The following is a 24,047-nucleotide window of genomic DNA, read 5'->3' as shown; positions in this document are numbered from 1 at the left end:
GTTCCAGTTTTCTCTAAGGTGGCCATCACCTTATATTTATAGTCATGTTGGAACAAGTTCCCAACCACCTTCAAGGTTATAGGAGGTAGGTGCACTCTGATTCAGCCACGCTCTCTCAATCTGATCTCCCTGGGGGTAACGACTGTAAAGTCAGTTCCATCTTCATCTTCCATTAGTATTCCAATCAGAACTTCATAGGATCTAAAGCCATTCCCAACACAGACCACAGCATTCCACTGCAACTCTGATCAGATCTACAGAAATGATCCTCCTGATAAGTATTTTTGTCTTGTTTCCCATTACATTTATTTCAAATTGTTGAAAGAAGATCAGTTTATTTGTAAAAACAGGTAACTTTTTGGAAATAAAACTTTCAGAATATAAATGGAATTAAAGGGACAGGTCACCCAAAAATGAAACTGCTCTCATCATTCACTCAACCTCATGTCATTCTGCATGACATTCTTCCCTTTGCAGAACAATGAAGATGAAAGTGACAATTCTCAAAATATATTTTGTTTTCTGCAGAAAAAAAGCCATACAAGTTTGGTATGACATGAGAATAAATTATTAGCATTATTAGTAAATAATGAAAGAATTATATTTCTTTGTATTTTTATTATCATGGTAATCATTAGTGATTTACACCTTGTCTACACCGGACACTACGCGACGAAGGACATTAGAAATGAGTTATAACCTGTTATAATTTTTACAATTTGTCCACACTGAATGTGGCTCGGTGCAACGTGGCAAAGCATTTAGAACAAACCGTGTCGTGCCGCGTTACGATGGTCAGGTCCGGTGTAGACACAGTGTTAGTCTTGGCGGAAAACCGATCTTCTTTTAAGGGTGATTAGATATTTCTACTGAACCACAGCACAGTGTTTGTGATTAATCAATCCTTAAGTTGTTTCAAAGTGAGACAAGCAGCTGCTAAAACACAACTGATGACAAGGTATTCCTTTACATCCAGGGCAATATTTTTTCACCCATTACCTGTGTGAGACTTTTTCATGTTACCAGGGAATTAAAGGTGTAATTATTGCAGAACTGCTCAAACTCATCTGTGCTGAACTAACACACCTGTCTCTGCCATCCTGAACAGATGGATGGCGTACGGATGGCATGCGACTAAATTGACGAGAATTATGATGTTGAAATGCACCTGCGGCAAGAAACAGCACATCACCGATTACTTTCATTGAAATTGAAACTGCGTTTTGTTCTATTTTTTACGTTTTTTGAAGTCCTGAGATGGTCTGGGACAGGAGGTTCTAGACTGATGTCCTCGGTCATCACCACAGAGGTATGAGAAACATCTGCAGATGAGCAGGCAGGACTCGGGGATTTATGGCTAAAGTATGAGGCCCATTACCGTGGCAGAGACAATTTGCAATTTAATATCACAGGTATGACTGCGTGGTGGGGGATGTATCATTTTACAGAGAGTGAAAGTCATCAATCTCAAAACTGTTTGAAATGCAACATGGAGCCCAGGTCTGCGCCTGACGCCTGCTCTGAATGATAAACGCGCACCATACACGCACTGCACAAAAAATTATTCTCGTGTCATGTGAAGGAACGAGAAAGACAAATTTAAAACCCCTCGGATCATTTAAAATCCTGTGATGGTAGAACAAAGACTTGGCCATTTTGATTACAATTGTACAAGACGGATAAATCCATGTACACAGAGGACGAGAAGAGAGAGAGGGATAGTTCAAAATTACACAATTATAACATAAATGTTAATGACTTCGAAAAACTTTAAAAAAAAACTGCTACGCCATTGTTCCTCCAGCCACCCACGTCATAATTATTCAGTCCGGCCATGTTTCAAATCAAATTAAATCTATTAAGAGCAAATTAGGCTTGGTGAGAAGTAGACTGCAGGAGATTGAAACCCTATAATAGAAGAACGCAAGCGATGACCCACAAGTAAGAGATTTGCTGACAGCCTTTTATAAGTGCCCTAAAAAAAGCTTCGATGACATCATCAAGCGTGCCTGAACTGAACCGTTCAATCTCACTTCATTTAGTGAACGGTGGTGAAAGTGCTTGAGTTTAAGTGCCAAACCTCTGAATTAAATCCTTTAAACGATTAGAAAAACACGCATTCTATAATGGTTTAAACATGTTAGATGAATAGACTAGACCTACAGATCTGGAATAACATAAACATGTAATGAGGGAAGAGTAGACTTTGTGGATAAGTGCAGACATGCACGCGTTTGTTCAGGATTTCTTTCGACAAATTAGGTATTAAGGTAATACAAATATTGAGTTTTGAAAAAAGTAAGAGTCTGCACAGTTAATGTGGTCTAGGTTACAAATGTGTAAAGAAATTTGTCACATTGACCTTAATACAATTTTCTATATTATATAATTTATAATTTCAAAGTGTATTGTAATAAATACAGCATACATAAAAAAATCTAGCGGTCTTACTATTGCACTTTAGTGCGACTGCTGTGATTTTTTCCCTTATACATATAATCTAACTGTTCTGTCTCTCTGAAATCATTCCATAAAATTTCCACTAAAGCCTATAAAAAGACTACATAGTAACTCCCCATCGTGACAGAGATCAAAGCTAGAAAAATGTAATAAGATATATCAAGGCAATTGAACCATCCAGATATATTAATGTTCATATCAGGCCTTCTCAAGACTTCAAATTCTCACCCATAGCAAATGTATTTCTTACAGCTGTTTAATTGATTCGGCTGAATCGTTGCAGTGCCTAAAACATTAGAGCACCTTCTGTTCAAAACTAAGTTCAAAAGCTCTCAGCAGACATCAATTGAATGCGTAAATCCCCCACACCATTACACCACCACCACCATCCGCCTGCGCAGTGGTAACAAGGCATGATGGATCCATGTTCTCATTCGGTTTACGCCAAATTCTGACTCTACCATCTGAATGTCTCAACGGAAATCGAGACTCATCAGACCAGGCAAATTTTTCCAGTCTTCAACGGTCCAATTTTGGTGAGCTTGTGCATATTGTAGCCTCTTTTTCCTATTTGTATTGGAGATGAGTGGTACCCGGTGGGGTCTTCTGCTGTTGTATCCCATCCGCCTCAAGGTTGTGCGTGATGTGGCTTCACAAATGCTTTGCTGCATACCTCGGTTGTAACAAGTGGATATTTCAGTCAAAGTTGCTCTTCTATCAGCTTGAATCAGTCGGCCCAGTCTCCTCTGACCTCTAGCACCAACAACCATGCCACGCTCAAAATTGCTTAAATCACCTTTCTTTCCTATTCTGACATTCAGTTTGGAGTTCAGGAGATTGTCTTGACCAGGACCACACCCCTAAATGCGTTGAAGCAACTGCCATGTTATTGGTTGATTAGATAATTGCATTAATGAGAAATTGAACAGGTGTTCCTAATAATCCTTTAGGTGATTGTATACACACATATATACTGTATATAAGTTTGGATAATTTTTTCGTCTTAAGGATTTCTGTATCAAAGTTTTAACTACATCATAGTTTTTCCATCGCATCATATTTGCAATACTGTAATTATAAAAAAGAACAGATAATTACTACAATGATTTAATTGTGTAAAGCCTAGTCTAACAACACCTCATTAACACTGATATAATGAGTTTAATGATCATGTTTAAAGCGCAGAGGTCTCAAAGATCTTGCACACCTTATGTTAATGCCGCAATAAAAGTTAGACTAAGTGAAAAAGTGTGGGCGTCATGCATTGCAAACCGCTCGTATGGCAATGTCTATTCACCTCATGCGATGTAGAAAAATGATGGCGACCTTTGCCTACACTGACAAAAAACACCAAACGCAAGATTGTATACTAGCAATCTGTATAGAAAAAAACTGAAGGATGGAGAGCGAAAAGTACAAAAGGGAATATGACATTTCCTTGAGCATTTATCTCTTAGCATTTTTAATTTCAAATCCATTTTTATTTAATTCGCCATGGCTATATTCATGCAAATGGCACGGGGAGAGCAGCGCAGTTGGTTCACTTGAGGTAAAACAGTAAAGGGTGAAGTGATTTAAAATGTGAATCCGGAGGTAGAGGGACCGCAGCTCGTCTGAGGAGATGCGAAATGACAGTTTACAGTGATTGGACACGCAGTTCACTTGATCTGGCTGTTTGCCTTGTGTCGAGATGTCTCTCGCTCGCCTTAATGCGCACTACTTCAACCCAGAAGCCCTTTCCAGGGAGTTGAACATGTTTGATTTCATTCTATACCTGTTTGATGGTTTTTCTTCATGATTGTGCTCTTTCTTGGAACACTTCGAGTGAAATCTTCTTGAGCTTACAATTAGAAATGGGATTTTTTGTAAAATACAAGCAGAATATTTTCAGATTTGAACTTAAATCTCGGTTAAATCTGACATTTAATTCCTTTCTAACATATTACTTTTGGGAATATATGATTTTGTGATTGTGTGTAGTCATTTACTACAGATTCATTCAGTATATTTGGACATGAATTCAGGGTCAAAGGTGCCACCATATTGGAGGGCAAGACAACCCTAAAAACAAATTAAAGTCAAACAAATTAAAGATGTGCTACGTTTTTTTCTAGATAAAAGCACAAAGACATTTCCATTTCTCAACCAATTTCAATGGTTTATGATCTACCTAGAATACAAAACTGTTCTGTCATTTATTTATCATCACAAAAAAGGACTCAAACCTTTTAATGTAAAAGTTTCCCAAAACAACTTGCATGTTTCATACGTATATATATGTTTATAGGTTATTCTTCCTCTTTCCAATATGGTGGTGTAACTAAGACATTGCTAATTTTGCTCAACTAAAATTGTAACTTCTAGAAAACAATGTACAAAATCAAAGTAATCAAAAGAGCCTGGTAAAAAAGTGCACCGAGTACACTTCCATAATATACTCAAAGTACTCTATTGTCACGCATTAAGTTTGTACTTAGATATAGTTCGTATATACTTCTATAATACTTCTGTACTTGAAAACAGCACAATTGAGTACACTTAGATCTTCTTAAGTTTATCTTAAAAAGTACTACAAAGTCATTTTTGTATATTAAGTACAAAACCAGCGTGTACAAATAGAGCACTTTAAGTACATTTAAGTGTTTTATAGTGCACTTTTTTCACCTGGGTTGATGCAGGGAAAAGCAGTAAGTGATGCAGAGTGAGGTTGTGTTATGTATTTCAAGAACCAGCACTGGGGTTATCATTTATTTATTACCCTCGAAAGAAACCGTCCAGTTTACAAACACGCTAGATTATTAACATGCAAATCATATGCAGCGTTTCATGCTCCAGGGATGAATCTAATAGAAGTTCAGCCTCAATAAAGGTGAAATGTGTACTTTCTGCATCACTAGTATTTACAAGCTGATTTCCTGAGCACATCTGCTAGACAAATGTTGGGTCTTGTTTTAAACATTATAAGCAGGTGAAATTACTGCTTGGAATAGAAGACAATATTTTCACACGCTAAGGACGCTTCAGCACCCTGTTTTGATTCTCCCTAAATAAACCTTACCTTGATTTAAACACCAAGACCGAACAGGAAGTGCTGTGAAAACTACAGTACCTATGTGTGACAAGGGAGTCAATCCATCTGACAGACAGTTATTTTTTAACTGTTCGCTCCTTGAGGAAAAACCTGCTTTAATCGGTTTTGTCAGTGTCCTTGCAGGACAAACACCAAACACTCAGATGAACAGACAAGCAGACTGTCCGCCAAAAAAACAAAACGAAAGCACACAATCTCACAAACACAGACAGAGATATATGGATGGGGCTGATGGGCTGCAGAGTGAGAGCATCTGTGTTGTGATGTTGTAAAAATGGAAATACCAACAGAGAAGCAGGACATGAATGATGAAAGATCAGACTATTCCTCTGCCGCGCTTGAAAATGAAAGCCAGCAAACGACGGTCGAATTTATCCATCTCCGGATCACCTCGTGCGCTAACCTGACTTCACCCCGCGAGAGAGCAGGAAGTGGGAGGAGAGCCAAGAAAGTAAGGAAATTGCACCGTCAGGTCTGAAAAGATGCCATTATGGGTAAAGACTCACTAAAGAGCTTAAAGGTACCATTCTTTGGCTGTTTTTGAAGCTTTGATTATGTTTTGGGGTGTTTAACAATGGATGTTCATGTTTCTAGTTTAAAATGACGCTTTATATTTCACATTTATCAAGTCTATTGTTCACTGCTGTCCCTCTTCTAACAAAACGATCAGATTTTTCTGGATTCTATAAAGTCCCTCCTTCCGAACAGCTTTGATTGGTAAAGCTGACCAGGTCTGTCGTGATTGGTTCCCCCCGTTTGAGCTGTATGATGATGTCCCACCCACAACAAATTAGAGAGCTTCCGCTTCTCAGGATGTTCTGAATGGTCGGTCCCACTCTCAGTACACGTGTGGAGTATTAATAAGCTTTGGATATAAGAGTAACAATGGCGTCAACTTCACATCATCGAAGTGAAAGTAGTTTGGCGCGCCGCTCAGTTAAATGTTTACAATGGTGACCAAACACTACTCCAGAGGCTCTTCTTGCAAAGGCCCTTTTTTGCATATTCCTGTGGGTGGAGGTTATCCCAAAACTCGTAATAGTGACATCATGTACACCGGAAATAAAGGGCTATAGTCTGATTTCATTCGTTCTCTTTAGACCTTGAAAGGCTAATTCTGTTAAAGACATTATCCGGCTTGGCATTGAACTTTGGGCTTTATCAACAGCAACATTACACACTAACTAAAGATTGAAAATTGGCATCACAGGGAATGGCGCAACAAAATATAAACATTGGTCTCTTTAATTTACCTGCAGTTAAAAGTCTTCGGTAAATGGAGTTGCTCTGCCTCTTATTCAGACTTCTTCATTCAAATCAGCTGTTTCTGTAAAAAATATAATAAATAGGAAATCAACAGAAGTCAATGGAAGCTGTATGACTCATATAGAATGAAGTAAAGGATATAATGCAACCGATTGTTTTTCAGTCGAAGAAAAAAAATATATATATATTTAAATTTTCTGAAGGATATATTGACATAAATGCAATATAATATACATAACTATATCTTCAGAGGTGTATAAAGGCCACACATAATGAAATGTTACTGTATGTTTTTAAGACCTTAGAATGAGCTATTTCTATCTACATACACCGCGGGTGCCCTTGCATGGAGTTCGACACATCGTTTCTACGATTAGCTGACTAAAAAAAACATGGATGTCATACAAGGGTTAAGAAATGTAGTCCATTAATGCCACATCATACACATCTTTAGCCATAAAGTCACAAATGACCATAGAATAATAAACCATAATAAAAAATTAAGAAACAAAAAAATAAAATCAACTACAAATAATGAACTATATACAACAAGAAAAAACCTGAAATGATATACAGGACTGTGATGGATACACCATTCAGTGCTTCATGATCGTGAAAACAACAAGAATCTGAAACAAAGCTTTAACCCGTTTTCTCCGTTTTGTAGCTGCAATGGTCCATTTGTCGACACACAAATGCAACAATGTTATCAGTCCAGTCCTCATTCGTGAGGAACATTGTTTGAATGCCACAATTGATAAACAGTCACCACACACACACGCAAGCACGCACATTATTGAAACTTCAGCATTATAACATCAAAATCACATTATCCCCCACTCGCGGACGCACCACCTGGGACAAAACCTCAGTTCATGGCCAGCGTCTAAAATTGATTCAAAGAAAAATATCACAATTGGCATAATACTATTTTCTGAGATTGCAGAGTAATGAAACAATGTCCTCGCTGCAGGATCGCGTGGATTAATCGTCCTGCGGTACTCTATAAGCGATTAGACTACAGGTGAGTGAAGCAGTCATTTAAAACCTGCTTATTAAAATAAAAGGAGCAACTAATGAGTGAGGCCTTCAACTAATGGATGTTGAGGATTAATGAAATGCGTAAGTAAATGGCAGAGTCCAGCGCAGGTGAAAAGTGGGCGTGATGAAGTGAATGGAGGTCTTCCGATAATCAAAGCCTTGTTAACAGGCCCTCAGCAGGGAATGAGAGTGATCTAATGATGGAAGGGGCATGAAAAGAAAAAAAAAACGTTTTTCATTTATTCTGAAGGAAATTTCAAGAACCATTAGAGGTGACACAAAGCCGAAATCACTGACCCAAAAGTGCACTATAACAATAGACAATTTGAAACAATTTGCCACACACGCAGCACTACTCATATACGTAAAAGGCGCATGCGTTATTCCTTCAGTAATGGATTATTAAGCAATCAAATTAAACAAAGTCCAAACAGTCTCATGATGAGAATAAATGATGCTTGTTTATAATTCAAACGTTCTGTCGACACAAACTTTCATTTATTTAACTGTGTGTCAAATGGCTCTTCTATGCCTGTAGTCAGAGGGCAGAGTCCCTTAATGGAAAGCTATTAGCGCTGTAGCCGGGCTAAATGACTCAAGAAAAATCAATTTTGTTCTTTTCTTTAAAAGCTTTAAGCATGTTTTTTTTTTAAAGCTCACATCACGGTCTTTAGCCCAGTCAAAAGCGAGCCAGCCGCAAACAGCATACTAATGGTAGGACGCGGTGTTGTAAAAGCAACAAACTTTATTACTAAAATGTGGTGGAGGGGCCCGAATCTGTTGTAGATCAAAGTCCAAAGCAGAGGAACAGTATTAAAGCTTCTATGTTGCCTGTAGTAACCCTGTGTGGCACTTAGAAATTGGAGTTTTATAACGTCCCCCATCCTCCATATTAAATGAAACCGTTACTAGGCCTGCTGGGGGATATTTTCAACTTACTGTGACAAATAAAATACAGTACGTTATCGACCTCGCGGGTCAGATGGAGCTTTATCGCTGCTGTCATTGATTGACACTGAACTGAATGGAGAGGAAACTGCATTATTTTAGCATTTTCTGTCATCTGCTGCAAAACCAAGTGTACTGTACAACAATATAAAAAAGATAACTCATTTGCGTACGGTAGAAAAAGTGTTGCCTGATCCAGGAATCAATAACTTTTAACGAATCGGTCAAAAAACATTCGAGAATTTAGTAGGAAATTGTGAATGGCAACACAATCTCAAAGGAATTCGTAACTATTTTACAAGGTAGCCAATTCGTACGATATAATTCGTATGTTTTTTGCGCTTTCGCACAAGTGATGTAAGGTATTGGGTGGGGTTTTGGGAGGGGCTTCAATATAGCTTTTTTATAAAAACAATTGTACGTTTTATGTATATGAACTAGCCAGTCAATAGCTGTTAATACGAAGATGTGCAAGCCCATCAAAAAACACACGAGAATTTAGTAGGAAATTCTGTATTGCAAAACAATCTCACGGGAATTTGCAACTATTTTACGAGTTTTGTATGATATCATTTGTATTTTTAAGTACAATCTGCTTTCGCGCCAATGATGTTAGGTTTGGGGTTATGGGGGTCTTCATACGATTGTTATTAGAATAAAACAACATTGATTTTATACAATTCACATCATACGAATTCAAATGAACTAGCCAGTCAACAGCTGGTAACAAACACACTTGCTAGACAAACAATTTTTTCAAGGTGCCCAATTCATCAATTTATACAATAATATACAATTGTTAGAAAAAAGCAATTACAATTGGACTGAAAACAATTACAATAAACACATGAGTTTGTACCAATTCACGAATTGGCCACCTTGTAAAACAGTTACGAATTGCCATGAGATTGTGTTGGAGCTGCCATCTTGTGATTCCCCCGAAGGACACCTTCTCATATCGCCGTGGATCAGCCTGGTCACACCCTTCGAGCCATGACAGAACCCGATAAGTACAGACTCGTACCTCAAGCTCCCTGCCACCCTCATATATACACTAGCAAAATCATGTGGATATACGAAAATCTCCAACAAATCCTGACACCCACAAACAAACAGACATTTACATGCCTTACAAAGACATCAAGGTTATGGTCTTGATTTTACAGTCAACAACCACGACTGTATAATGATATATTTGTAAGGCACAGCCTTTAACAGCAGTGCCAATCCTCAACGTTTGAGTCTAGATACATTTTAAAGGCGCTGCTGTGCCCGCTGTGTGGGAGGACAGCAGGAGCGCAGCCAAGAAAACATTAGTTATAAAAATATAAGACTATTTATCAGCGGCGTACCAGACAAAAGAGACAAACTGGAGATTTGCAAAGGTGAGTAGTAAGGACATCCGTTTAAATTATGTAAACTGGGAGGTGAAAGAAGCAACCAAGCAAATCCGCTGTTGGAAAACTGTTGACTTTTCGTTACCCTAAACGCATTCAAATTCAAGCCGTTGTACAAAGAGGCAGAGAACGACAATTACCCTTTCCATTTCCTGGATGCGGTAATTGTTATTCCTCCACAACGGCTCTTTGAGATCAGCACGAAAAACGTTTTCGTTCTGGTGGCCATTGACGGTGGGATTATAAATAAAAAGGGCAGGCATGAAATATAAATAGAAAAATTAAATAAAAAAAATGCCCCTCCAATCACAGCGCGCCAACATTTCTACCTCCCTGCACATCGGCGGTCCGATTAGGAGCAAATCCTGCCTGTCAGCAACAGATGATAACAACGTTTCAACTTTAATGTCATAACACAGCTAATCCTCTGTGACGCAGAGCGGCAGCAGACAAAAGCGTCTTGCGGCATTCATCCCCGTCCTGCTCTCTCGATTCCTGCGACTTCACCACATTCCAGATAAAGTCTTCACTCGCACCTTGAACTTCACTGCTGATCTGATTTTATCCTCACAGTCCATCTGTTCATTCGTATCTATAATGTCTTTAACGTTTTTTTTAGACACCTGCCACTTTCTCCATCACTGGTTATAATTCTTCCACCTTCACCTCCTACCTCTCTCTCTTCTACGATAGCTGTATCCCATCATCAGGACCGATATCATGAAAGACAGACATGAAGACAGATAGACAAGCAGCTACATGGACAGATATAATAGACGGATACAGTTTTGTGAAACACAATATGAGAAAAATTTAGAGAAGATTACATCCAGGCGGAAATTACAATCGGCATAGTTTCATTTATATTTAAAGGTCCAGTGTTTGAAATTGAGCAGGATTTAGTGGCGAGGTCGCGAACTGCAAACAGCGGCTCACTCCACCCCTCCCTTTTGAAGCACCATGGAAGCTGACACAGAACTAAGATGTAGTACGTTTTTGCTTTTTTGCTATATGAGATAACGTATTTACAATACACGCTCTTTAGTGCAATTTGTCCGTTTAGGGCTACTGTAGAAACAACATGGTGAATTCCATGTAAAGGACCCACGGGGTGTAGAGATAGAAATACCTATGGTAATAAAACATTAACGCATTCCCGCCATGTTCATTCATCATTGTGTAAACAGCATTGCTGACACGAGTGAGATGGAGGCGTCGAAGAACCCGTTGGCCCTCTGGATGGACACTTTGTTTACTGTTCCATGTTTGTTTTTTATACTCAAACATGTTGTGGTTTGCTCCCACTGCAGGGATGACTTTTCGTTTCACCAAAGCAACTCGAGCCTTAAGTATCATCTTAACGCCAAGCTTTAATTTGTTGGGGCTTCAACTTCAGGTGTTAGTCCTGGCATGGGTCAGACCACCCTTTCCGAACGCAGGGCATTAAGTAAGTCTACATCTGAGAAGCTGACAGACACAATTGCCAGATGGATAGCCAAGGACTGTAGACGGATTAATATTGTCGAGGGACGGGCCTCGCAGAAGTTTTGAAAGTGGCAACTTTAGACCCATTCTACAAGCCACCATCGAGAGGCACAGTGATGACTAAAACCAACGAACTATATGGCGCTAAAAACAATACGAAGGAAGAGGATTTGGCTTCAGAGGAATGTGTTGCTTTGACAGGAGACCTCCGTGAGTAACAACAATTATCTGGGTGTGATGGCGCATCATATGACTAAAACCTGGAAAGTCGAGTTGTTTGTTCAAAAAGAAAAACGTTCCATTCAACTATCCCGTATTTGCTAAGAGCAATGGCTAAATTGCCGAAATTCTTTATAATTAAAATATTTTTTTGAAAGAAGAGACAAATGTTATAAACGCTTCTTGTCATCTTCCTGTTCTGAGAACAGTACACAGAAAATGTGAATTTTTCAGTCATATTTAGGATTGTGATTAATCGAAATTAATTCAAGAAACTTTGTGATTAATTAGATAAATTTTATTTGTTTGACAGCCCTAATTATATTGCATTTGTATCAATAGATCATCCAAAAAAGGACACACAGCTCCTTTAGTAGAAATGCCACAATGTAATAACGGTGACATTTCAACAACAGTTTATATCCTTTGGTCGAAATGTTCACTTTAGTGGAAATGTTAACTAGTTTTGCTACTCAATGTGTTATTACTAACAGCACAATGTTTTTATACATAAACTCAATCGCAATGTGCAGAAAATCCCAAGAAATGTCACAAGCGTCTGTTCTCGAGGATTCTGCAATTTGGGACCCACAATCCTGATGTTGCACAACTGTGTGGACCGAATGCAAATCTTCTCTCTTTTAATCTATATCAAATCAACATTCACACCAGCATACGGCACACAATTCACAATTAACTACACTGACTGACAACAGAAACAATGAGAGTGATGCTGTTCAATGCCAAGCATGGGTGCAGAAGCTTTTACACAGAGGTACATTTTCCAATGACATGCTCTGGACTCAATAAACAGGCCGTCTCATGTTGCCGTTCTGGTCCGATGCTCTCACAGAGGGCACTTCTATAAGGAGAAGACATTACTGCTCATTTCACTTTAAGCCTTTCACATAAACCTCCTCTGATCATGCCTCTCAGCTGCACTAATACAGGACTTGAGACCTGCTCTATCCAATACAACGCCCTCCTGACTCACCGTCTTTTTTCCATTGGTTCACTCTCCTTTAACTGTATTGGTTTTATTAGAATTCCGTTTTGATTTCTCTGTGTCGCACCAGAGCATTTCCCCTCATTCTCTTCCTTAAAGCCTTCATACAGTAACTCTGCCATTCATGCGATGTAGGGTAATATAAGAGGACTGATGAATGTCTATAGCTGTCAAAACAGAAAACAGATTATTTCCTAAAGATCTACAGTGTGCTTTCAGGATTGGCAGAAGTAAATTCAAGAGAGGTGCAAAGACACAAAGGAAAAATACGGCCCTTGACCATATTATTTCAAAATACAAACAGCCATAGTAGTCAGTAGAACGGAGCATATCTCTCTTTTTAGTGGCTTTCTTTGATTAAAAAACCTGTTAGTAAATATCACTATGACAAACAGAGGACAAAAGTCACGCTGCTATGTGTGAATGCAGACTGTTAATAGATTAAAAGTTTACAATGCATTGAATTACTGAATGGTTGCTTATGAAAGCATTTACATTACAGCTCCAGTGCAAAAGTGATGCTTGGTCAGGTGCATTCCCTTAGGTCACAGCAAGGGCGGCGCCAGCTTAATCCATTATTTCTTATTACTGCTAGCAACTGTAAGGATTTACCAATGTTAAACTAAAAAATGTCAACTAGCACAAAATGTATAAAGCATTGTAAATTTGGAAGGTGTATAAATAAATGAAAATCAATAAAAAACATAGTTAGGATGTAGTATGGCTATACCATGTTTTTTTTCAATTTGCATGTGATATTTCATCTGAATGTGAATGAATGCGTTGTAGAAAATGTCGGTGTAAGGTTTGGTGTAACTAGACAATTGCCACGTAATTCACAATCTTGAGCACTTCTAAGAACCCACATTAGTTTCTACATTTGACAGCTTGCCTTTTGTAAGATAACTTTTTAATACAACATTGGAGAGTATTGTCCAGAGTAGTTAGAAGAAAAATAATTAAGATATCCTCGGGCACAACTGTTGAACACAGGGGTATTAATGTGGCAATATTGATTTCGCATTTGCTAACCTCTAAATGTCACGTACAACCATTAGACAGCGGTCACTAATGATTTCATAAGATACAAAAGGGTTTCCTCCAGCTCTGTAATAACCATTTGAACGCTTGTATACTTTTTAGAGTCCATTATTTCCTGTGAAACAATGAAAATCTCAATAAAATAAGTTTAATCAATCCTTATCCAGAAAAACACAACCCCCTTTGACTGCACCATCCGGACCAGTGCTGAGCAAAGTAACAGGTCCCTTTCACGCTGGATAATGATACTGAAAAATAACGTTACTAACAGAAAACAAATCTTTGTTGCTTGTGCACCCCTAACCGTCACAGCAGTAGTGGATCTGATGGCATGCCCACCTCACGCCCATAACTTTATTATGTGCAACCGATGTACATCATTTTTATGTTATTCCAACAGTTTTTTCTTCAGTGCGACAACAAACATTTCTCAAGTAATGTATGAGATTGTTTAGAAGTCACACTAAAAGTCACACTGTTTGAAATAACACAAGGCTTTGGAAATGACGACATTGGATTTGGGGTGAATAACATCGCTTCTTTTTAATAACATTACCCCGAACACTCTTGTGTCACCTTCATTTCGCTGAATCATTTGCATAATATAATCTTCTCTGGGGAGTTGTACCATTACTTTGTTACGTCCACCTACCTCACATTTTCAATGCGATTCCTTTCAAATTAAAAATGCAATAATGTCCTTTGCCCATCATCTGCCACTACAAACGCAAGCGTCCATCTGCCTGAATAACTCAACTACGTGACATTCAATCTAGCACACGCAGTCACAAAGCGTTAACATTCATTCGGAGTTCCTCTCTGGCTTCATCTCTGAGGCTTTTTGTCTTCTTTAGCCCATCATTGCCCAAACTTTTTCATAACACAATTTCCCAAAAATGCAACTAATACACATTTTTCTCCTAATGGCTGGACTACACTACAAGACTTTTACAATCTGAACAGATTTCTTTTTAAACAAGACATCATACACTTTCAGATAGAAACACTGATCACATCTGCAGACTGGCACAGACTTTCTGCAACAAGTCCAGACTGAAAATCTGAGGAAGTGTCTTGTAGTGTATTTTAGCCTTAAGACAGAAAGCCTTCAGTTACCCGTGAGTCCACAGAAATATGCTGCAAGCTGTCAAACGCTCTTCCTAAAGTTGCCCACTTCCACCAACTGATCTCGAAACATTTAAAATCATAAAAAGCTAAGATCTCCATTACTTTATAAATTAAATTTTTGCAAATGTACCTGTCTGTGACCTTGAATGTGACAAAATAGGTTATTTCCCAAGTGCTGTTGCACACGGAACCTCCGAATAAGGGGTCACCTCACCGGTGGTCCGAAAGCAGGGTGAGAGAGAGGTAAAGTATAAAATGTCTCTTTAACACACTTCTTCCCACTGCTGGTTATGAAAACTCAATCAGAACCCTCGGCAGGGACCAGCCGCAGAAGGGCCTGTTATTTGACAGCAGTTATTGTTTTTGCTCGAACTTCGGAGTCGGGGTCTATTTTATCTTGACTCAACCCAATCCAACCGCTGGAATGAAAACTATATTACACTCCCTGCGCAAAAGGACTTTTCCCCAATTCTCTGCAATGTAGTAAATATAAATTGAATTGGAAATCTTTTTTAAAGCTGACCCCATTCTGAGTTTCTAAACAATACCATCTCACAACAGTTGCAAAACATTTTTCTTCTGGTTTCGTCAGGCTGAGGACCAATGGCAATTGATGCTCCATTATAACACATACAAGCTAAAACTACAAATAAAATCCATAGATGTAAGCCTGCGGAAAATCAATGCAAGGCAAACTCAGTGAATGGCATTGTATCTCCCATGCGGGGAATTGAGTGGAGGGGAGATTCACTGATCGCTCACACGGAGGAGAATCATCAGAAAAACAATGAAAAGACGTACAACAGAATCAATTATCTATCGCCACACAAACAAGTTGACTTTGTTATAAAACGCTATGTAGAAATAGTGAAAACACAAGTAGTATACAGTAAAATTAGTGACTCAGAATTATACATTTTATTATATCTTTGATACATTTTATATGAAATAATTATATATGATATTATATTAATGTAGCACTGATGCCCATTAATTGATCAGATGAGATTTGTATTTCAAATTTTTTTAAGAATTAGCTGGTTCAAAAGCAATATTATTAACAATTTATACAATTTTTACTCAGAGACTGCATGCATATGGTGATTTTCTACTCTCATAATAAAATAAGAATGACTTCTGCAGAAACACTCTTGAAGGCAAACGCTATGCCTCCGTCAATGACTCGACAGACAATATTTTCGTTTAAGGCTTATGCGGACACAGTCTTTGTTTTATATCCTTTTTTGAAATTAAGAAAACAAAACAGCACTGGAGCAATTATGTGAACTAATGCGCTGAACGTCTTCCTACTTTAAGAAATATAGTGGGTCAAAAAAAGACATTTATTCAACAGTCATTTACATGAAAAGACAAAGTATTTCAGCCAAACAGCAGCACAAAAGAAATTAACTTTGTGTTCCAGCTTAAATTACTTTGCTGATTTATCAAATGCAAACAGACTTCGAGCAGATTCAATTAAAAGCTTCATTACGGAGTTGTGAATTTACATCTTGTACCAACATTAAGACGACCAACTCTTTCACACTACGACTCTCTTGAGTGCCAAATAAACTGACAACAATGAAAATGAACTGTCATATTAGCATTTCACCATTTCTTTCCATTTTCATTCTTTTGCTAGGAATATATTATAAAACAGACCATAAACCATTTGAATTGATTCAGTTGTTTTGCCTGTGCGAATGAAGAAGACTGCTTAAATTATACCTAAATGAACATGACCACGCAAGCGAATCTGACATATCGGACTCCCAGGACAATAAAAACAACTCAAGGAACCAAATTGGAGCTAAATGAATATCCTCAAAGGGCCGAAGTGTGTGCCTTCACTTTTGCATCTTCTGCACATAATCGCGCAAACCAACTTTACCCTTTCTCGCCCCAGCGCCAGTGATCCGAACCGCGGCCATACGAGCCTCTGCATCTTGACTTTCCCAAATAAACACATCTTAGAAATCTTAAGCCCAATCAGGCATTCCCTCTTGCATCATTAATAACTCAGCTGTATAAATAAATGCCGAGTGAATGAGTATTTCCGCCCATCTTTGTGTCCCGTGCACCCTTTTCCAGGCAGTAATTCATTGTCTACCCTGCCGAACGCATTCAATCAATACCCAATTAAGCAGAGCCTGGTGGTCCCCCCCTGAAAAAATTCAGCCATGAGACCAAACGCATAAGGGAAATTTAAATGCAAATAGAGGATCCTGCCACCTCGGTTTGAAGGCCTTGTTTGGTTGCAGTATCTGCCTCACTGGGTTAAGTTACATGCGACCTCCCTGTACTGTGGCCGGAGCTATGCCGCATGCCTGCGGTCAGGCCGGAACAAGGAGCACAACGTGGGGATGGTGATATTTAAGTGACCTCCACTGTCACTCTCCAATGTGGTGATCCGTCAGCTGAACACGCATACATGCAGATAGATATACAAGCGAGCATGGGAATACCGCTGAATCACATCCAGATAAGAATGGCCTTTAAAGGTTCGAGCGTGCAGGAAACATACCTGCAGGTATTCTTTCCAAGTCAGTACTAGTCAAACTCTTTTTACAGCGTGTCCCTGGAGCAGCCTGGGGTTAAGTGCTTGTTCAAAGGCACAATGGTGATAGCTCATAGCTTGCTTTCAAAATAGTACTGCATGGGGTGCGCTGGCACACTGATGGGAAAATAAGACGGTATGAAGGACTGGAGAAGATTGAACATGTTCTATTGGAATACTGCAAAATTTGGGCACTTTGAATAGCACCATTGGTAAAGCATTGTACAGACTATACCAGGTTTCTGTTTTTGCACATGTACCGTGTACACACTCACTAGCAGGACCTTTTCTAGCCCAGCGGCTCAAGAAACAAACAAACATGCATCGCTTTGCTTTCATCCACTGCTGCAGGTTATCTGGCCTCTTTCAAATTTTAGCCACCCCGTTTTGACACACTCGATGATATGCCCGACCTGCAGGCAGTCAACTAGATCACCCCTCTACTTGCGCACACACACAAACACTTTTGCTTTGCGGTTAAGAAGCTCCCGTGAGATCCTGCTAGATCACATGCACTATTTTTACAGAGCGCAATGCTAGCAGCCGCATTATGAGCGACGCAGTGATGTTGTCAAATCTCAGAACGTGATCCTCATATGAGGACGGATCGAGAGACGCGTGACTATCTATAGGGTGTCGGACTATTAATAGAGCTCAGGGAAGCAGCGGGAGATGATTTAAAGATCATCTCCTTTAGAGAATCCTTATAAAACATCTCAGCAATATGTGGCTGTATGGGAAGATTTATAGGTTTAGGGTTATGGGTTTATAGGTTTCAGCGCTAACCTGAGATTTATATAATTTATGACGCTTTGGGGCAGGACTGGTATATCTCTAAAAGCAAAATGGATGTTTCCTAATTTTGAGGAAATTGTTAATGCGTGTACCTTCATTATAACCTCATTCCTAGTATCTTATCGGCTGTATCAGAAAGCTTAAGTTTTTTGCTTAATTCTGTCTTTGCAGGCTGCACGCAGAGTTCGGAAGGTGAAAATCAATATCGTTATTAAAGTGAAGATGCATCCTCTTTGCCTCTGATATCCCATAATCCTGTGCATGCATAGTGGGAAAAATAGGAGTGGAAAAGCATAAATAATTGATTAAATTTTTACAATCTCGAAAATGCTGGGTTGTTTTTGACCCATGCTGGGTAAATATTGGTCAGGACACACTGCTGGGTTTAATTTACACAGTGCTGGGTTATTTTTAACCCAATTGCTGGGTTGTCTTTTCCAAACCACCAGTGGAAACAAAGCAGCATTTGGGTTGAAATAACCCAGCATTTCGTCATTTGTAACCCAGCAGTGTGTTCTGTCCGATGTTTACCCATCATGGGTCATAAACAACCCAGTACTTTTAAGGTGTAACTTAAGGAATCACTACATGTTGAACTCGAAAATTCTGAATCTCTGTAGTTTCCTTAAATTTGCTTTTGATCCTCTTTTTAGGAGGAACCTTCATAGCACAAAATGCTATGATACACTCCAAAAAAATGCTGGTTTATTTTCAACCCAGAGTGGGGTCAAAAGGGAAGAACATACCTATTGTTTAAATCAATATTATAATTCTCTGTGTTAAATATATTTGAAGAAATGTTGAAATTAACCTAGTTTTAGGAGTGTATGTTCCCATTTTTCTTTTTTCCAGGGATGCACAGACTCATTAAACATGCACATACCCTTAACTTTCATCAGTATGAATTCTAAAGGGCAGAGCTACACAACTCAAGGTATGAAAGAACTTTTAAAACAATTCTTACTCAGGTCAGATTAAAAGACATCAATCAAACGGAGTTAACTTTCCTTATAAATCTCCCTTGTTTTACAGTGAATCATTTATCAGTGCATATCATTCTGAAGAACATTGTCATAATATTTCATCTAAATGTAATAACTTACTTCACCTCGAAAATAACTTTTTTCTTACTGACATACCCAAAGCCACATTAGAAGGTAAAAACAATATCATAGCGTCTAAGGTCCCACCCAAATCACAATGGTTCAAGTCAAGCCCCATTATTATCCCGGAAAATGTATATATTATTTGCAAATGTTTTTTAATGCATACACATAAAATGGTTTTGTACCAAGAACGAACAGATTCAGTGGTCTCAAATAATAAAACACCACAATATAGCCTACAGTAAAAGTTGCAGTATATGTGCCACATATAAGTGTGACCATACATGCCATTTTTCCTGGACGCATCCTGGCCAGGACTATGATGTCGCATTCGTCAGGCGCATTCATCATTGGGGTTTATTATTTCAGGTTTTATTTCAGGACAATTTTCGACAGTTCAATTTCAAGGTAAGAATTAAACTACAAAGAATACAGATTGTGGCAACAGCGATGGCGTATGAGCCCGACAAATACAACCTCCGGAGGACGCAGCCTTCCAATTGAGACGCAGCAGCTAGAAACCCTGGCCAGGACGCGTCCGGGGAAAATGGCACATGTGGTCACCCTACCATATATACACGTATCCATGTTTATACAGTACATATATGCACTTGTTTGCATGTGTCACCTTCAGGACATCATACAACTTAAAAGATAGACCAAACGGAAATGGCGCACACACACAGACACTCAGTAGGGAACTTACAACATCAGCATGCTTAAGATAAAGTGAGAGCAATAAAGCAGGCAGAGTGAGTAAATTGAGTGAATGATAGCGCTCCATAACACAGCTAAGATGAGATACGCCGCTCTGAAGATGTGTACAAGCTGATTTAAACCGCCAATTTTCTACACGCATTGCTCGGGCCACCCCTCTCGTTCTGAAGTATGAGTTACAACAGCGCCACCTCCGCATCCTATTTCCCGCTTCGATGAGGAACATCTCGTCGGTTACTTGATCATTTAGCACGAGACAGACACATACACACCTTTAAGGCAAGGATGCTCTGAAGGTTTTTCAATTATTCACCCTCCCTGAACTACATGGGTATCAACAATCTGTTTTCAAGGCTGCCGGAACATTTCTCAGATTTAGCTTTTACTTCGGCACTGCCAATTCTGCATTCTCCCTCAACAGATGTTATTGGACAATCTTTTAGATACAAAGCTGCTTCTCAGGTAGTAATGCAATGTGTTTGATTTCCATACGAGATACAAAGAAAACAATTACAGAGGTCCTTGAATGCACTTTAAATCTTGTTGGATAAAACAGACCCAGGGTCCGGGGACTCCCAGAAGATTCCAGGGGTACACAGAAAAATCAAGAGGGTGTTCATTTTAAGTTCATATCTCTTCTTTCTTGTTATGTACATACTTTCCCAAATTGTTTATTTTAATTTTTATAGGGAGTTTCACTAGTTTTTTCATTACAGTTGCTAATATATTTTACTCAGTGGGCTATGTAAAGTTATCTTTGCAAAGATGTAATGAAATGTTGCTACAGTACAAATATGAATCTATGTTAATCCAATCAATTTTTTTCAGTAAACTTGCAGTGGACTTAAGGTACAGTATGTCCTTAAGTCCAACTTGTACGCCACTAATGCAATGCTTAACCTACTGAGCGTCCGGAACGAGTTTTTTGCCCTTGAATGTTCCAGCTGAGTGAAATTTCCTAATTTCACACACAAAATGCAATCAAAACAGACCGTGTTTGTTTCGAGTTACCAAACAAGACCTTCGACCGTTATAACGTAAGAGGTTCAAACATGAAAGCAAAGCAAATTGAAGTAAATAAAAAACGTAAAGAGCCAGTCTCTGCAATTAGAGTAAATGAAATTCACCTTGTTGTACCACCCAGCTAATACTTGATGTCGCTATGTAAACCCACTCAATCAACGCTGATCTAAAGACAATAAACACGAGTGCGCTGCGAGGACACCATTACTCAGATTCAATGTTATTCTAACTGTCTGCAGAACTCTGGCATTCTGTCTCTTTAAAAATTCACAGCACATGCTCGGTGCGGGAGAAGAGACGGACGCGTGTGGGGGTGTGGAAGACTGGATTCTCCCCTAACTGAAACCACTCATCACGGAGAGGAAGATTATAACCTCAAGGGTAAATATAAAACACAGCCAATGTGACCTTTTTACAATGGACTGAGGTCTGATCTTTCTGGAAAAGGACGAGAAGAAAGCATGTCAAAAATTACCTGCATGTTACAAAAAATGAAAATAAAAAGATTTTAGTTTTGCAATTTTGGCCAACGAATGCTGAAGTGCATGTCAACCGGATACTGGGAAGATTATGAGTAGTATTATACTGGGAATTTTCTTTTCTTTCCAAAAGTACCAAGTAAAAAATGGTTCACACAAGTCTTTTTTAAATCAAAGTACGATTTAACTGTGTAAAGAGCATTTTAAATTAAACTAATTTGTCAAAGAACATCTCAAAGTGCACCCTAGCTCTATTTAGCACATTTATGCGAGTTCATGAAAGAAACCGCATAGTATCAGCTTAGGGTAAAACAATGAATACATATTTTCATATTTGTTTGGTGATCACCCAAATCAATCATAGAAATAAATTATTTGATATTTGAACTTATTTCTTTAAAACCATAGGAAATGTTAGGCATGCTGGACCTTCGTGGCGTCGATTGGCTTCGTTGACAGTGGATGACAGCAGCTGTCCTTGCCAAAGAGCCCTACAAGCCCTGCAAGTAGGTATGTGGGTACAGAAGGGCACTTCGGGACAGCTCACATGCATCGGGTTCTAACAAATCTGATACGGGTTAAACCCCAAAGACGACGGGTTGGCTTAGCACATCTGTAAGTGATATGTGCAGCGCTCTATTGATGTGGATGAGTAAGACTCATTGATTATGCTGTGAAAAGCTCCTTGACCCAGAATCTGTCCAAACCCTATAGAGGATGATCTAAAAGGATTCCATACAAACAATGATGCTGTTAATATGACCTCCAGGGCACATGCCAGTACGACGGTACATAGCGTGCAACTGTAGAAATGACCCTGTAGTTAATTAAGAGATATATGTCTAGTAGGGACTGTAGGTGTTTTTTTGGTGTGGTTTATTTAATATCTGTGGGTATATTTGCTATTACATAGCCTACAGCATATTCAAGCAATAAGCCCCAAGAAGCAGTGGTTTACATTGCATTTTATAACTCGTGCCTACATGGCCCGATCCATCCTCCCCTCAATACGGTGCAGTCGTCCTGTCCCCTATGCAGAAAAGCACCCCCTGTGCTTCACGGTTGGGATGGTGTTCTTGGGATTGTACTCATCCTCTTTTTCCTCCAAACACGGCGAGTGGAGTTTATACCAAAAAGTTATATTTTGTTCTCATCTGACCACATGACCTTCTCTCAAGTCTCCTATGGATCATCCAGATGGTCTTTGGCAAACTTCAGACGGGCCTGGACATGTGCTGGCTGGGATTTTAATCGATGGCAGTGTAGTGTGTTACTAATGCTAACCGTCTAGTTTTCCTGTAGCTCAGTGGTAAGAGCATTGCGCTAACAAAGCAAGGTTGTGGGTTCGTTCCCGGTGATTGCAGATACCTATGTAAAATGTATAGGATAATGCTATGCAAGTCGCTTTGGATAAAAGCGTATGCCAAATGCCTAAATGTAAAATGTAGTTCTAAGCTGATCCCTCACCTTTCTCAGGATCATTGACACTCCACGGAGCGAGATCTTGCATGGAGCCCCAGTCCGGGGGAGATTGACAGTCATCTTGAATTTCGTACATTTTCTATTAATTGCGCCAACAGTTGTTGCCTTCTCACCAAGCTGTTTGTCTATTGTCCTGTAGCCCATCCTAGCCTTGTGCAGGTCTACAATTTTGTCCTTAGAGAGCTCTTTGGTCTTGCCCATAGTGGAGAGATTGGAGTCTAATTGATTGAGTGTGTGGACAGGTGTCTTTTATACATGTAACGAGTTCAAACAGGGGCAAGTAATACAGGTAATGAGTGGAGGACAGGAGGGCTTCTTAAAGACAAACTAACAGGTCTGTGAGAGCCTGAATTCTTGCTGGTTGGTAGGTGAGCAAATACTTATTTCATGCAATAAAATGGAAATTAATTATTTAAAGATCATGCAATGTGTGATTGTGTTTTTTTCCATTCCGTCTCTCACAATTGAGGTGTACCTACAATGAAAATTACAGATATCTCCATTCTTTGTAAGTGGGAAAACTTGAAAAATCGGCAGTGTATCAAATACTTATTTGCCCCACTGTACCTTGTGTATCCACTGATAATAAATAAATGAAGAATTATTTAGTAAGACTTATACATACAGTATACATACACAAAGGTCAAAATTTTTACTTAATTTGAAGTTAAGTGGAAAAAGTCACATTTTGTATGCGTCATCTTTAAAGAACAAACATAAGGCACAAATCTCTAGATTATTATACATTCTGGGGTTGAATTTGTAGCAAAACTTTGTGCACCGTGACATGTACTGTATCATTACTG

At 38.9% G+C, this 24,047-nt stretch overlaps 1 protein-coding gene across 5 annotated transcripts in view; it reads right to left on the bottom strand.

Annotated features, from left to right (window-relative positions):
- tspan9a (tetraspanin 9a) overlaps positions 1-24,047 on the bottom strand; it is a gene marked incomplete at its 5' end in the record, with an annotated part of 149,350 nt that overhangs the window by 90,449 nt on the left and 34,854 nt on the right. For 2 of the 5 annotated variants that reach the window (XM_079466026.1, XM_079466027.1), the window contains one exon: positions 6,805-6,878. The exons of 2 other annotated variants lie outside the window; for them this stretch is intronic. Of the gene's footprint in view, positions 1-6,804; positions 6,879-23,226; positions 23,384-24,047 lie in introns of those variants that run through there. One more of the 5 variants, XM_079466028.1, reaches the window with a different exon arrangement.

Source organism: Barbatula barbatula (assembly GCF_947034865.1).
Source record: "Barbatula barbatula genome assembly, chromosome: 10".
Classification (NCBI taxonomy): domain Eukaryota; kingdom Metazoa; phylum Chordata; class Actinopteri; order Cypriniformes; family Nemacheilidae; genus Barbatula; species Barbatula barbatula.
Note: the sequence above shows the minus strand (reverse complement) of the source record. Positions and strands in the feature narration are given on the sequence as shown.